The following is a 17,875-nucleotide window of genomic DNA, read 5'->3' as shown; positions in this document are numbered from 1 at the left end:
GCAAAAAAAGGTTAAGAAACACTGTTCTAGCGCAGCGGTTCTCAACCTTTTTGACTCGCGGAGCCCTTTCTGGTATGTAGTTTCTATGGTGGAGCCCCGTATGCTATTTTTTGTATTTATTCATCAAAGTTACTGATTTATTTATAGTATTTAAAATATTTATATATTTTTTTTTCAAATTTACTGGTTTTTTTTATTTTTCTCGAGCTGTTGCCTAGCCCTTGGGGAGTGCCCAAGGAGCCCCGGTTGGGTTGAGAACCGCTGTTGTAGAGAATGGGATTACTATTTAACTTATAAACAAGCATAAAATAACCAACTTTTTTGATTTAATTATGAGATTTAAAAACATTAAAAAAGCAAAACGTCACACACTTATGCACAGTACTCATCACAAAGGATCTATCTTCTTCATACTTATTTTAATTGAATTATATGTTAAAATTCGTGTAGTGCACGCATCACGTAATGACAAAGCTGATAATAAAGGTGGTTAAATTAAAGTGATATTTCCGTACTCTCTCTCTCTATTTCTTTCACATTTATAAAACTCATGAACTTGATTTGAAATTATCCCTTTCAGACCCAGTACTAAGAAATAGAAGGGGCAAGCAAAAACCAGCTAAAGCACCGGGCCCTGCAACTTGGGAGGTTCCCCAAGCCGAATGGGGTGGGGGGGCTCTTGTAACTTCTAATTGGGAATCGCTGCTTTGTAGCCATGGCCCCCACATCCTGCAGCAGGGCCTTAGACTGGGATCTTTGGCGGACCCCTGGCCAGACTCTTTAAGTGCCATTCTATAGTGAATTTATAGCGTGAAAAAAAAAATGATGAGAATCAGGGTCGACTCGTAGGCGCATGAATTATCATTACGTCATTAATTTAATTCTTTGAATGTATTTGATACCAACTTAATACCATTGAATTTATTTCTTCCCTTTTTTAAATGAATTTTTATAAATTAGAAAAGAAAAATTTTCGGAAGCATTTATAAAAAAAACAAAGTCCCGTAAAATACGGGTCATATGGTCAAGGTTCGGCAGCGAATTTAATTATCTATGAATTGGGAAGGAAGTGTTTGCCTCTATTGTATAACCGCCTCACTTCTACACATATAACTTCTCAAGGTTTGTTTCTCTGCGCCTCCTATTATTTCGCGCCCTGTGCACAGGTCGCACTGCCCTAAGACCGTCACGGCATATAAGACGAGTTTTTTTATTGAAAAATTCGTTTCTATAATTTTGATGTTGGTTTATATACTGGTTATTTTTTGGGAAATAATTCAGTAGTTCCAACTGGAATTTGCAATTTCTTGCATCAGAATTGAATGCGCGCACACACACACACACACACACACACACACACACACACACACACACACACACACACACACACACACACACACACACAAGAAATTTCCAAAATTTCCTAAAGATAAATTTCCCGTCGACACAGTAGGAGAAAAAGTGACAATGAACTATTAAGAATATGGGAGAATGTCTGTCTAAGTGCTAACAATGAAAGCCATCTTTCCAATTTACCAACAATGGGCGTAAATTCCCATAAAAGACGAGAGCAGTGAGTTTTCGCATCAGACTTTCATTTAACCTTGGTGGAATTCGTGTATTTGGTCTAGTCACATAAAAACATGCACACATGAAAAGCGCGCGCTCACACATACACACACTTGCACATATAACGCATACAACCACCACCACGCCACATGTGATAGCCATTGCAGGTCGAGAACTCTCGAGGATGTTAGTGTAAAGTGTCAAGAAGTTCTATAAGCTAATTGCCACGCGATTTATTTTACACTAGCGGAGGAGACACAGGGTTTTATAGCGATGGACCAGACTGGGGAGCGAGTTGTCCGGAATCGCGGTACCCCTCGGGCGGTGATGCCTTAGAAGGTGAGTACATTTTTCCAGTGGATGACTTGCTTTCCAGAGGAGATCGACGCTCACATCTAGGGAGATGTGGAATTCTCGCAGTGGTGTGCACTGCTTGAGATATTCCCCTGGTGCTAAGTCCTGTCTGAATTCAAGGGAATGGAGTCCACCTACTGAATTTCCATAAGTGAACCGTATATTATTACTAGAACCCGGATTATATGCAAGTGCATAAGAGCATATTTTACCACGTTTTATAATTGATGCATATACAGTATAAGTGCATGAAATCACTAAAGTTTTTGAATTGAGTGCAAATATTTTAGTATTTCTTTTCTATTTATTGCATTGTACAACATGTTTGAAAGATTATTTTTATCTCTTTCCATTCTTCAAATTTTATCAATATCTTCAATTTTTCCAAGAAAATACTTTACCATTGAGTATCTGGGACATATTTTTAGGCACTGCATTTATTTAGGAGCATTTTAATGCATATTTTCAGGCATTTTTAAATGCATATTTTTTGCACTCATGAATGCATGCGTTCTTCATTTATTTGCGCTTATTTTTTAGTTTTACTGTACGTTTTCCTTTTCTTACGCATTAGGCCCAGTTCAGTACTTTTGATAGAGTATTCCTTTTTTTTTTACTTTGTATTCCTTTTACTTCGGAAGAAAATACCTACCTTTATAACTACTAAAATCCATTTCTGATCATTTCAATGCTATTCGAAGGCTAAAAACTCAAAATTTCCCTTTAGGAAATTCATTGTAATTCACAAATTTTATAACGTAAAAGTAAATATAGATTCATCGTGAGGCCCCAGGGTTGTTGCACTATCAGCTTTCCGATGTAAGCACTGCATGTAGTCAGGGCCAGAGCCGTCTTAATGCCTGGGCCCACCAGGGCATGGCCCGAAGATCCCGAGAGCAGAATGGGCCTCATTACAACGAGATCCAGTTAAAAATTTCGACATTCAGAATGCAAATTGGTTAGCAGGTGTGTCCAATCAAGTGGAACCCGAAACAAAAAACATAAAACCCTTTTACCCAGGGTAGGGCCGGAACTGGATAGGTAGGGTCCCGAGTGGAAAAATTTAGGGCGGTGAGAAAAAAGAACACCGTTATTAAATTACCGACAGAAAACGCAAAGTGCGGCTTATACAAAGAAATTAAAATTTCAAAATTTTATTTGATCGAAATTTATCATCTTGATTAGCGCCCCACAACGCCCCTAGCCGCGAGAAATGCTAATCTCGACAGAAGTTGCGAAGTGCGGCGTGTACGGTAAAACTAAAATTTTCAATTCGACCCTGTTGGGATGTAGGTGCAGTGCCCGTCGATTCTTTTCTTTTCGAAAAATAATCGTAATACACTCAAACCTCCAATTTCTTTCCTCCTCTCAGTCATTTTTCATGTATATTTTACAGTTGTTTTTTCAAACACGTATCTTAAAGATATTTTTCTAGTAATGTATGTCTAATGCATTTCGGCGCCTCTTCTCATTTGACGCCCTGTGCAACTGCACCGGTCGCACTGCCCTAAGACCGCCCCTGACCCCCCAGTAGCACAACGACATCGCCCAACATTCTGGTCTATGTCGTTGTATATCGGAATGGCCGCAGAATATCAGATGCTGTAACTATGAGTAGGGCCGTCTTTAGAGCATCATGAATCTCCCTCCCCCCCAAACCGGCCCGAGTGATTTTTCTGAGGCCTTACCAGGCAAAATCTCGAAAATTTCAACAAGTTCTCATTTTTGTGAGGCCCCTATTCGAAGCTCCCGGGTAGGCCCATACGTTAAGACGGCACTGACTATGAGATAGGACGATCTAGTCCAATATGGTGCAAATTATTTATTTACGCTATTAACCGATTAAGTCCCCAATTTTTCAGTCGAGAACGAATTCCGTGTCGATAATCTTTGCTTTCAGGGAAAACAACTTTTGGAACAAAATAAATTATTTTCTTTAAATAATTGAAATTTTCGCACTTTTCGATCTTGTAATTTCAATGCAAGATTGTATAAATCTATATTGTGAGACCAACGTTTTCACTCTGATGTTTACTTAGATTACACACATTCTTAAGCAGGTTCTACCATTAGTGGGGAGGGAGGGGAGTTGGGAGTAGCCACTGGTTTATTGGAGGTTTGGGGGAGGGGAAGGACACGCGGAATATTGTGGAAATAGTGCAGAGACGTTTCGTTAGTGATCTTCACAAAGTAATTCAAATTAATAGAACTCGACTAAAGCATCTTACAAAATTCTTGTGGTTTTTTTTTCAAATTGATCCCCTCTTTCCCTCCCCCCTCCTCCCATTGTGCACACCCAAGGGCCTCTAGCCATAGGATATTTGATGGGCCCCTGATAAGATTTTACACAGGCCCCACCCACCAATAGTGACTCTATAGTGTGGGAAAATAACAAAAAAGAGTAAAAAAATCGCCCTGCACATTCGGGCTCTGCAGAAATACCTACTCCACCTTTAATATTGGGGGAGGGAGGGCCCATCTTCATGGCACTTCCGCCCAGGCCCGTCTTAAGAGCATCATGCCCCCCTCCCCGGCCAAGTGATTTTTTTTTTGAGGCCCTACCTGATAAATTCTAGAAAATTTCAAATAGATCTCATTTTTCTGAGGCTCCACTTCTCTTGAGGACCCCAGACCGTGCCCTGGTGGGCCCATGCGTTGAGACGGCACTGCCCCCGCCTCGGGCAAAGTGATTCTTCTGAGGCATCTACCTGGTTATAAATGCCTGCCTATCAATTTACGTGCTTACCCTTGAAAAATTTAACCTGATCTTATTGTCTACAGCAGTGTTTCCCAGAGTGGGCAATATCGCCCCCCGGTGGTCGATGGAATGGTCCAAGGGAGCGATAGAACCTACTGATTTAACATAGGATCCTATGGGTTTACTTGAGTTGGGGAGCGATGAGAGGAAAAAATTTCTGTCATTAATCCTTAAATTTCTATTTTCTGTGAAATTATATCTGTCATTAATCCTTAAATTTCTATTTTCTGTCAAATTATATCTGTCATTAATCCTTAAATTTCATTCACTCTGAAATTATTTCTTTCATTAATACACAATTTACAATTTTTTTTCTCTCGAAATTTTCCAACATTCGATAACAGTAGGGTTTATGGCCGGCCATAAAAGTCACAGAGAAACATGGATATCATTAAAGCCGGGTTTTCCTAGGAATAGGTTTGTTGCGCAGCGTGAACCGAATTAGACTATTTCGCGCCGACAGAAACGTGTTGCATAATCACGCTACGCGTTTGTGTTTTCCTAGCGAGGCGCATCAGATCAGGGCGGCTATATAAAGTACACTGCTCAAAACAATTAGGTGAGCACATGGTTTTAACAAAATTACGCAAAGATGTATACCGATAAGTAACATAAAATGAATCATCCATAATTTAAAGCCTAGCAGGAAACGGAAGAAGAAAACTTCATATGCAAATCAAAGTTCATGACGTCAAAAACCAGAAAAAGGAGATAAGGGCAGAAATCGGGATGTTGCAGAAACGTATGTTTTACTGCCGTAACTGTGATTTGCAACATGATTGGAGCCAAGTGCTGTTTACAGACGAGTCCCGATTCAGTCTGGAGTGTGACACCCGACGTGTTCTAGTATGGAGGGACAGGGGCACTCGAAATAACCCCGCATTCGTTCGTGAAAGGTCACAATACAGACGAGCTGGTTGGATGGTATGGGGTGGAATCCGCATAGGCGGACGTACGGACCTGCATATCATTCGGAATGGCACTTTGACGGCCCGAAGGTATGCAGACGAGATACTGCGACCTCATGTCATCCCTTACGCTGGAGCCATTGGAGATGCCTTTGTTTTCCAGGTTGATAATGCCCGACCGCATAGAGCTCGTCTGGTGGAGAACATGCTTGAAGCTGAAACAATACAGCGTATGGAATGGCCAGCGTGCTCTCCTGACCTGAATCCAATCGAGCATGCTTGGGACATGCTCGGACGACGCATTGCTGCGCGACCAAGGCCACCTGTTACTGTCCGAGACTAGCAGATTGCACTTCTTGAGGAGTGGAACAGTATTCCCCAAAGTCTCATCGCATCCATGGCAAACAGGTGTGCAGCAGTCTTAGCTGTTCGAGGAGACCACACGCCCTATTGAAACTCATGCATCATGTCTAAACAGTACTTTTTTTATCGTTTACATGTAACCAAATTGTTGCCCTAAATCATCTTTTCATGTTTTTTCCATATTTTAAAAGAATTAAAGCTTAATTCCAAAATTTTTTACGTCTTTTTTCCGTATTGCGCGTTGATACGGGTGTACTATCCATTGTATGCCAATACGTGGCTGTCTCGCACGGTTTTCTTCACTTTTTTTGCTTGCTCCCCTAATTGTTTTGAGCAGTGTATATGGCTTTGGCGCATCAGCTACTCTGTCGTCTGCATGCTCCGGTTTGAAAGGAAGGAAAAGAAAACACACAAGAGTGAAGAGAATATCGGCAAAACCGCGGCGCGCGACGCATTTGACTCCTCCAGAAGCAGTTGGCAAATCGCGCCCGACGTAAAGCGCTGTCGTCAGGCGTATTGCGCTCTGTAGGAAAACAGTCATGCTGCTGCTTTTCTTACTGGTGAGTGGACGGCGTGTCGCGCTGGGCGAATCACGTTGCGCGCGGCACAGGAACCCTGCTCCTAGGAAAACCTGGCTTTAGCTTTAGCATGCCATCGTCATTTGTACTGGAGCTATTGATGAGATGGGTGGTTTTCCTACCGTCCACATTCATTGGTCATAAACACAAGGGCCACCAAATCATATAGGGACAATTTTTTCCCTTTTTTTTTAAAAATCGGTTTTGTTTATTTTTGTGAAACATTTTTAGAGCAAAGAATTAGCAACCATCATCATATCTTTCTCCTCCACGCCATCTCGTCATCTTTGTAGTTCCATTTTTTTTTTTTTTTTTTTTTGTATTCGTCCTTTGGAGAAAGACATTGTTTGGCGAGTTTTTAATACAGATCGTGGTGTGAAGTCCTGTTTCCCACGGTGCACATCGCTTGTACGGGCGGGTGAGGGGGGGGGGGGGAGAGACTAGCCGACAGTTTATGAGATGAAACGAAAACTTGTCGTCCCTGACCAGTCTTTTTCATTTGGTCTTTGGAGTTAGTATTTGTTCGACGTAGCCTAGATAAACCATGGATAGATTTATTATCAGAAGATCAATCACTGTGAATTAGTTGCCTGATCCGGTATCATCATCTAAAAATATTCGCCAAGATTCAAGTACGACATCTGCGCTCAAAACACGGAAATTTTTCATTTACAGAGATTGGGAAGACCATTTCGTTGGCCAAAATGCGGATGTAAAAGGAGTTCAGTGCCTTATATGCTACGCTTCGCTGGCGGGTTTTCGGAAAGCAAATTGTAAAAGACACTGTGAGACTCACCATAGGACATTTGCAATGTAATATCCGGAAAAGTCGGAAGCAAGATTCCTGAAACTTCAAGAATTGAAATTTAGTTTTCCGTGACAACAAAAATGCTTCATTGAAGGTGGTGTTATTGATACTATCAAATTATTTGGGGCGCGGTAGCCCAGGTCGATAAGATACTCGCCTGAAGTACTAAAAGATGTTTAAAGGTGTCGCGAGTTCGATACCCGGTTCGTCCTCGTCAGAAACTTTCCTGACGCAGGGTACAACAGAAACGGCGACATGACCACAAAAAAAACGATTGCTACCGCAGGGAGTCCCACACACCGTGGGTTAGAGCACCAACCTCTCGGTGAGTATGAAAAAGGCTGCCGTGTTCGGAATCGGCAATATATTGTATGTCCCGGTCTAATTAGCCCTCGTGTGCAGAAAATAACCGTGGTGCGACAAAAAAATGGTCAGCAAAGTATCAACTGAGATTTCGATCAAAGTTTCCAAGACAATTTCCCAACATGGTTTACCTTTTACGAATGGAGGAGTGGCCAAAAATTGCATAGTTCTTGCAGTTGACACCGTTATACCAGAAAAATGTCACAAAACCATGGTTAATGCTGCTGAGAATATCACTCTGAGTGATATTACTGTTGCAAGATGATTTGATGCCATTGCGTCTTCCATCAAGACATCAATGCTGGAAAAACTAAAAAAACATGCGCATATTTTTCTTTAGCTCTACACGAGTCCACCGATTATGCATCGGTTGCAAAACTCATTAGCAAAATAAGCACGTGCGTAGGGCATCAGTACTAAAAGAGCACCACAAAATGGTTTTTTTAAATATAAAATTTTTTCTCAACATCGATCATCCCATAGAAGATCCTAAAATTGTAAGAACACTTGATTGTATAGTTGAAGATCATTATCACAAGGATGGTACAAAAGATGAGGAAACTAATAATATTGCAAACTGGACTTCACACATTATTGCTGAGTTTTTCGATTAGCTTTTCACAATTTTCATAAAGTACGCACAGGGCTGTCTTAACGTTATCATGCGCCCACGTACAAATCGATTTTTCTGAGAGAGGCACTACTACCTAACTAAAAATTCCTACCAACATATTTGCATATTTACTCTTCAAAATCGGAACCAGATCTAATTGTCACTTGACACCCCGGTACCAGAAGTGCCCAGATTGGCCCATGCAGTAAACCAAGTTCTACAGAATAAGGGCGGCATGATTTTTGTGGGTCATTAGTGGATCAACTGTGTCGTTTGATCTATAGAAGTAAAAGAAATGCTACCCGGAGTAAATTACAAACTTGAGAATGTATCTAAAAGAAAAAATACCCAATATAACGGCGATTCGTCAGAAAAAAGGGGAAATTGTTTTTTCGTCTTAGTCTTAAAGAAAACGTATTCTATTACATTCATTTTTTTTTCATTATTTCAGGAGCGCGTTGATAGCCTGGATCGTAATCAAACACGATCCATTGGGAGGGAATGACATTTAAATTAATTTTACAAAATTCATAAATTGTTAATAATAATTAGCGCGTGGTCCATCTGCTGACACTTCATCGTGCCTCGAATCATATTGAACAGGCATAAATTTTTGTCATACTTTTGAAGCGCTTCATCATCTCTTTATCAAATATACGTTGCAATTCGATAACTTTAATCATTTTTCGATTTTTTTTTATTGCTGTTTTTGTTTAATTAATGTAAATTAATAGAAGTAAGGAAGTGGAATTCCATGGACCAGCCCAAGGGTGAGGCTGACAGGCATTATCGTTTATCGTCTTAATTGCATCATGGGCCCCCGAGCCAAGGGATTTTTTGGAGGCCCTACCTGAAAAATTCTCGAAAACTTCAACTACGTCTCGTTTTTCTGAGGCACCTGTTCTCTAGAGACCCTTCGAGATTGGCCCGGTGTGGTGGAGGCATGCATTAAGACGGCACTGCCTAAGGTTCACACAAGGCTTCTTTTTCAGTTGTGAATCTGGTAACCCTATCTGAAGACCACATAATCCGCATTTTCACTTATTTGTTCGATCATCCATATTGTCCGAATTTTTTTTGTGGAAAGAAATAATTATTTTTTCTAAATAAAAAAATCGATTACTGCAAATCTACGAATTTTGTTGCCGAAATTTTCGTCTCATAAAAAAATTTTTATGCTAAAAAGTAACAAAAAGAAAACTCTCTCTCTCTCTCTTTTTTCATCATCTCATGAGTTGCCGGAAATTTCGAGATTAGATGGCGGCACCAACAGTACATAAATCAAGACTCCATCGAGCTTATATTACTTACTGAGATATAAGTAAAGTAAATATTTACTTATAGCTCAGTGATATTGCTGGAGAGCGGCCCTGGGCTAACGAGAAGCTACGGCTTTCTCATGGCCCCCACAAGGGGTGGGCTGACAAGGCTACAGCCCTGGGGCACGGGGTGATTTTAATCATTTATTTTGTTTTTTCACGCTATAAATTCATCCTGAAAGGGCCCCGTGAAAGTCTGGTCGGAGGGGGGGGGGGCCCGTAAAAGATTTCAGCCTAGGGGGCCCTGCTTCAGAATGTGGGTTCCATGGGCTTTCTCGTTATCCCCGGTCCCCCAATATCTTTCGTCGGAACATCGCGTGACTCGGTGAAAACAAACACGATCCCCCGTTATTTTCTTATGGCATCCACAGGCATTTAAAACAATAAATGGAAGAAATAATTTCAGCATCGATGAGATAATTTCAGAATTAATGAAAGAGACAATTCCAGAATTAATGAGATATAATTTCAGAATTAATGAGATATAATTTCAGAATTAATGAGATATAATTTCAGAATTAATGAGATATAATTTCAGAATTAATGAGATATAATTTCAGAATCAATGAAAGAAATAATTCCAGCATTAATAAAAAATAATTTCAGAATCAATGAAAAAAATAATTTCAGAATCAATGAAAGAAATAATTCCAGCATTAATAAAAAATAATTTCAGCATTAATAAAATAAATAATTTCATGATTAATAAAATAAATAATTTCATGATTAATAAAATAAATAATTTCATGATTAATAAAATAAATAATTTCAGCATTAATAAAATAAATAATTTCAGCATTAATGAAAGAAACAAATCCAGAATTGATGAAAGAAATGATTCCAGTATTAATGAAATAAATAATTTAATCTTTTTTCACCTTTATATAGATGAGTTCTCTATCATTTTAAAATCCAATATTTAGAGAATGAACTGTCTCTTCCTTTTGTACGGGCAAATTGCCAGGCGGGAACTTTGTTTTCATCGATGCACGTGATTTCCTTGCATTTGATGTCGCTGCAGTCGCGGCGGCTGGATGCTCCCTCCGGTAATATAAGCTCGATGCAAGCCTCAGAATCACTGTCGTCTGCTTCTTTCCAGGTTACTTGTTTTGGACATCTCCTTATGTCCTGAAAAAATTACTGATCTGGCAGTTTGAAGTTCCAGTTCTGTTTGTGAGCTGAGCTTGTAGGGAACCGAACAAACCGTCTTCTTGTCTGTCGTCTGCTCATTAAGAGGCTCTTTGTTTTGGACGTCTCCTTATGCTCAAATAAAATAACCGAACTTATAGTTTGAATTTCCAGTTCAGTTCACGAGCTTTGTTTATAAGGAACTAAACGGAATAAAGAATATAGTTTTTTTACTTAAAACTTCACTATCACCACATGAGTCACTTTTAAATCTGAGATTAGATGGCAGCACATTACTATAAAGTGTAGTGTGGAAAAACTCACTTTTTACGATCTTACCGGTCGTCTGCTTGATTGGAGATCATTTGTTTTGGATGTCCGCTTGGATCTTGAAAAAATTACTGAACTGGAAGTTTGATCTTTCAGGAATAATTTTGATAATAATTTTTGATAATAATAATTAATTAATAATTTTGATCTTTCAGTTTATAAACTTTTATAAGGAGCAAAGCTGAATGATAGAATTTAGTTTTTATACCTGAGCTTCGTCATCACCACTTCTGATTTTGAAAGGACCAACAATATTTTTAAAAATGAATGTCTTAAAGTATTCTAGCTTATTAAATTAATTTTAATTCAATTAAAATTGTAGGTGGCATTGTGAATTCACACTGCAAATGCTGCAAGGCAAAAAAAAAGAGAAAAAAAACTGCTATTGGTGGACGGAGTAACGTTTCGAGTTACCCGGTATACACGGGGCACATTACTTCCTAGACACAATATGTATATAGGACGTACTGGCCTAGCGGGAAGACTGGATGAGTTTGTCGCACCCACGTCCTACAGCTAGGCTACCAGAACCAGAATAAAAATTTTAAGGGGATGCCTGGCCCTTATGCGGGTCATATATTCCCCATACAGGCTGGGGGCCCGTCGCGTCCCCCTGATGAAGGGAAAGACAAGTGAGTAATGTTTGTGTTTTTATGTAGTGAATGTATGTGGGAGGAAAGGTCATCATCATCATCATTATTTTTTTTATTTTTTTTTTTGTCATGTTCGGGAGAAGATTTTTCGATTAAATTAATGGTTCTTGATTTTAACACTTTTGCAGAAAAAATGCCGGCACAACCTCAGATGTTAGTGTTAACATGAGAAGTGAGATAGCGAAGTTGAAGCTGTGAAGAAAAATTTTTTTTTTCGATGGTACAATGCGACATTCGATTTTTTGGCAAAACCAGCTGTGGTGCAGGAGAGCCTGGGAGGTGAGAAGAAAAAGAGGGAGATAGAGAAAAATATATCAGTATGTTAGGGGAGGGGGGAAGAAGGTGACAAAGGAAAGGGGGGGAGAGAAAGAGAAATGAAGAGAAGGTGGGAGACACTGCAAGTGACTCAGTTGTACACTTATCACAATTGAAATGAGCAAAAACAATTAAGAGCGGGGGTAGAACGATGGAAAGCCGAGAGAACTACGATTTTCAGTGCTGCCATCTATGAGGGTTCAATCGGACTAGGTTATGTCCCAGCCGAGATCAGCAAACTGCCTTGGATGACGATATTTTCTTCGTTCACCGGGGTCGTAGTCAACGATGGCCCGTATGTGAGCGTGTTCAGATTCAAGCATACGATTGAATTGGGTTTCATTCAGTTGGAGAATATATGGAAGGAGAAGTGGGAGATCCAGATCTGAACGTATGTTCACGTTCCTAATGAAGCGTGGTGCTTGTAGAAGGCGACGTAAGGCTTTATTTTGTTGTTTTTGTAAAATTGTGATGTTACCCTTGCGGGCCACTGTCCATACTGGGGATGCGTACAGCATTGTGGGTCGAATTATGGATTTAAAAAGGATAAGTTTATTTTTAACGGTGAGTTTAGCGTTTGGGAAGGTTATTTTATTCACAGCTAGGCTAGGCTTTGTTGAGGCCTTAAGCCGGGTTTTCCTAGGAGCAGGTTTCCTGTGCAGCGCGCAACGTGATTCGCCCAGCGCGACCCGCAGTCCACTCACCAATAAGAAAAGCAGCATGACTGTTTTCCTACAGAGCGCAATACGCCTGCCGACAGCGCTTTACGTTGGGCGTTATTGGCTGACTCCTTCTGGAGGAGTCAAATGCGTCGTGCGCCGCGGTTTTGCCGATATTCTCTTCACTCTTGTGTGTCTTCTTTCCCTTCCCTTCAAACCGGAGCATGCAGAGGGCAGAAGCTGATGCCAAAGCCATATACTTTATAGCCGCCCTGATCTGATGCGCGTCGCTAGGAAAACACAAACGCGTAGCGTGATTATGTAACACGTTTCTGTTGGCGCGAAATAGTCTAATTAGTCTAATCAAAATAGTCGGTTCACGCTGCGCAATAAACCTATTCCTAGGAAAACCCGGCTTTAGAGGCCAGATTTTTCACTGGTGCCTCTATAAAGAATTAATAGTATGAAAAAACAAAAATTATATAAGAAACTAGGCTGAAGCCTTTCAGCTCCCACAGAGGCCGTACGACCTGTGCAGCCACATGGGGCACCTCTCTAGGAAAAGGTGAAAAATCCGAATTTTAAGGTAAAAAAAAATTTGTTGAACTGAGAAACGTCATCGGAGGCACCAAAAATTTATCCCGCACGGACAGAGATTTCTTTCTCTTTTCTGCCCCTAACCATTTGTACAAGGCCACCTTAAGACCATCGTAGACCCGGGACGACAACTACAGCTTTGGTCAGCTGTGTCAAGCAAGCATTTTGGCACCCTCTTGTAATGTTGAAACAGAGTTGGAAACAATTCAGAAAAGAAACCATAATCGGTATGTTCTTAACTAGGGACGGTCCCTTGGCCGTGCGACCTGCGCGGGTGTATGGGGCACCGCCAGGTGCGGATCCAGGTCGAATTGTGTAAGTTCGTTGGATCGTCCCGTATTTTACGGGACAGGAAAATTTCCAACATTATTCAGTTCTTACCTGTCGCCACTGCGGTGGTCGAGTTATCATAATGACGGACTCGCATCGCGAGGGTCCGGGTTCGAACCTCACCGCACCGCAGTGGTGGTCGGCTGAAGTTAGTTTCTTGTGGTTCCCAACTTCGAGGCGCAAATGCGAGCCGATCTCCCCATTAAAAAGTCTCGCCACAGAGAGCAACAGGCCTACAACAATAAATTATTCATCATTACACTTCACTCATAGTTAGAAAAACTGCTGGCAGATGGTAGCACTACACATAACAAACATTACACAGAAACAAACTTCACGGCAGGTTTCACTACACGCACATTCCCGCATGTACCAATTCGTCATAGGTTCCGCAGAGGAATATGAACGAGATGCATGTGTGGTTTAGTAGTAGGTCTTACCTATCGCCCCCACCCCTGGATCCGTTCCTGAGTAAAGGCTTCAGCTGCTGCGAATGGAGCAGAGGCAGAAATATTCAGTTGGAAAAGAAGCTGAGCCAGACATCTTAAACTGCGAAATGAGTGGAGGCAGCTCCGAATGGAGCGGAGGTACAGGCATCTTCAGCTGCGAATAAAGCCGATGCAGACCCATGTGACTTTGTTTTCTGAAATTAGTGAAAACTGTGACAATAAGTGCATTTATAACAGGGCTGTACGTGGATTTATACGACTCATCACGGAAGCCCCTGCGAATCACATTTGGGTCGTCCTCCATAATCTCAAGAGAGCCTGGCTGTTAGTGGATTTGTACGACACATCTTGCAAGCTCCTGCACAACAACTTTCGGACGTCACTCATAGTTCAAGAATCCCTGGATGTAAGTGAATTTGTTCGACCCACCGCGGAAGCCTCTGGCAAACAAGTGCTGGTAGTGATCCCCAGCTCATCATTTATGACCCTCCTCGAAAATCCCTGCCAATCAAGTTTGGGCTCGGTTTGGACCCATAGCTCGAGTCCCTGGCTTAGTGGATTCGTACGACCCTTCTCGGAAGCCCTGCGAATTAGGTTTCAGTCGGAACCACCCAGCTCAGAGTCCTTGGTTGTTAATCGATTTGGACTGTTTGGATTTGTACCCATCTTGCGAGCCCAGCGACCCAAGTTTGGGTCGTGACCCATAGGTTAAGAACCCCTGGTCTATGGCGATCAAGAGTGACCATAAGAGTGTGTAATAGGGTGGAACGCAAAAGGGTGTTTTTTTCACTTTTTTTGGAAATTGATGTTGCCTTAGTATTATCCAAAAGATGCCTTTCAAGGTTTTAAGAAGTTATACCAAAATCTAGGAAAATATTTCAATATCTTGAGGTTCCTCACAGACCCTAAAGTTTCGAGCAAAAAGACTTTTCCAAGTACATATTGAAAAAATCCTTCCAAACATAAACGAAGTTGATGAGTTTTAAAAAGCATTCTCTAAAAAAAGAAAAACATTTAATTTAAAAGTTATTCAGTACATGAGAGGCAAAACTGAATATATATATATATAAACCCAGAGAAATACTCAACAAGTTAAACTGTTATCACACTGTTATTACATTTCACTTTTTTGCAAAATAGGCCGATTTTTTTTTCAAACGATGGAAGTGTACTCCTTGATTACATTATGGCTTGAATGAAGCCTTCACGACTACTGATGTCACGGTTGCTGATACAGCAAGAGATGCTTCAGTTACGAGTCGTACGCACCGTTAAACTGCTTGTGTGTGACACGAAAAATTCGGTATAGATGGAAAAGCAGGTTCAGATAATTTTTGTGGGTCCATTTCCTGATTTTTTATAATAGGTGGTTCAGTCACTCGCACTTGATCCCATGCACATAGCTCCGAATAGTGCTTAGCAGAAAAGTTTATTTTCGGAACATGGAATGTACAGATTTCTGCTTCTGATAATCCTTCATTTCTAATTTTCAGAATTCTTTTGATTCTCAGTTCCTTGGAAATGAGATTCTCATTTGAGAGTAATGAGAGCAATAAATTCTCTGGGTGGGTGTAGAAGTTTTTCAACACAATCTAACTAGGATCCCATGTTATACCCGTAGCTTCTACCGCCCCCCGGGAACATTCCATCGTCCCCCCCCCCCCCCAGGGAGCATTAACGCCCACGTTGGAAATCACTGATTTAGATGCTTCACAAGATGCCTTAGAGGTAACTCATTAAAGTGAAAAAGATAAATAAGACATTGCGAGGGATGGCCTATTTCTTTCTCTATTAATTTGATAACACCATTTTTATAACCAGTATTGGTAACAGTCTCGTCGCATACGATCGCCATCAATTCCTTCGTATCAAAATCTTGTTTCAAAAAGTCTAGGATTGATGACTTTATATCCCTTGTTCTACTACTCTCTTGGAGTTGCGTGACCGAGATAAATTGACTTGGGTTCCTGCATTATGCTTATATGTTCTTCAGATATGGAAAGAATCACCTTCTTTGACATTAGCTAAGGTTTTGTCTTTTCGACCATCAAAATATATTCCTCGCACATTTTGTTCCAGTAATTTTACCTTGCAAAAGATGGTAGAACTTCAAAAGCAAATGAAGTACTTGCTTCGGCACCGATTGATGGACCAGCTTCAATTACTGGTAGATAGAAATACGAATTTCAACGATAAATTGTGTTTTGGCTAGATCACTTTCTTCAGAATCGTTTGAGTTTTCAGTGGGTGATGAACTATGTATTTCCGCCGTTTCTTCTTAAGATGACTTCAAATATGGGATACCATTTTCATTTTCCTTTGTTCACTGTTTTTAAATTTCTTCGTTGTTAGGACATCTACTCGACCAATGGCCATCTTGCGTGTGCTTCTTTGATCTTGCAAGAAATCTTGCTCTAAATTTGGGACCTTTCTCCACTTGTCACACTTACAGTTTTCAAAATCACATTTGCATGCTGTAATGTTGAACAATTTTCGTATTGAAAAGATACCAAAAGTTCAACTTGAAAGTTTGAGAATCTTTCTTTGCTTTCATATTTTTCTGAAGATTCTTGTATTTACAGTAAAAGTCTTTGAAAATTTTGCGTATCCATTGGTGAGAAACCGTAGGAATTGAAGCAGTTTTCCAAATATTTTCTATGTTTGGCAAGATAATTTCAAGAATATCTGCAATAGCTGGATCTTTTCTTGATTGTTGTGCCTTCATATTGCGTTGAGTCAGCAAATAACTAAGCTTAACATCACCATAGGTGGGCGAGACCCGAGAATCCCACTCTTTAGGATTTCCTAAACTGTCACAACAATAAAAGCTTCTGGTCATCATTTTGACTGCTATACACCCTCTCAGTTAAGGGGGAAGATTGCAAATGAATACTGAAAACAATGGGAAAACATCGAAGTCACTGAATGAATCACGTGTTCAGAGGAATAGGAAAGCCTCCTCCGCGGTGACATGTTACAGAATTCCACACGTGCGTAAAACTTTAGGGGCGATGAGGAACCTCAAGAAGTTTGAATTTTAGGGAAAAAAAATTAGGAATGATATTTCGTCACATAAAGGCATATTTTAAATTCTATTACAATGGCAATTTCCAAAAAAAAAATTTCGTTTCGCTCTAGTGTGTAAGCATGTGACTGACCATGGAATGAGTGTGGGACAAGGTCGATGAGCGATAGAAATAGTGACTTAGAACATATAGAAAGCAGTTGAGTGACCAAAGCAATGAGGAGTCACATGATCGACAATAAGAATGTTGTACTGAGCAATGGACCAAGTCAGTAAATGACCAAAAGATGAGAGAGATGAGAGATGAAAAGATGAGAGATAGATGACACGAGAATGATAGAGACCTAGAAAGTGTGCAAGCATAAGAGTGAGCCAAAGAGTGACGTAGAGAGTGTGTAAGTATAGGAGAGTCCCAAAGCGTGACCCAGAGAGCAGAAACTAAGTCAGTGAACGACCAAAAGTATGACCAAAAAAAAAAGTGATCAGGGAAATGTGCCAGCATGGCAAGTCATGGAAAGAGTGACTTTAGAGACAGAGAGAGAGATAGAGAGGCGTGTTTTTTTGGGGGGACATAACGACCTATAATAACCCAGGACCGTTAATTTGAGGAATGAGTGATCAAATCGAATGTCGCATTTAGCAATCGATTTCAGCATTTAGGAATAGAATTTAACATTTAGCAGCGTAAATCCGAAAATGGCAACATAACTTAGAATCTAGCAAAATAATTTAAAATTTGACAATAGAACTTAAAAT

This window comes from Pholcus phalangioides, unplaced genomic scaffold, assembly GCF_987345545.1.
Source record: "Pholcus phalangioides strain wild (caught in Gottingen) unplaced genomic scaffold, Ppha-v1.0 ptg000010l_1, whole genome shotgun sequence".
Lineage (NCBI taxonomy): Eukaryota > Metazoa > Arthropoda > Arachnida > Araneae > Pholcidae > Pholcus > Pholcus phalangioides.
The sequence above is the reverse complement of the archived record's forward strand: the minus strand, read 5'-3'. Positions refer to the sequence as shown.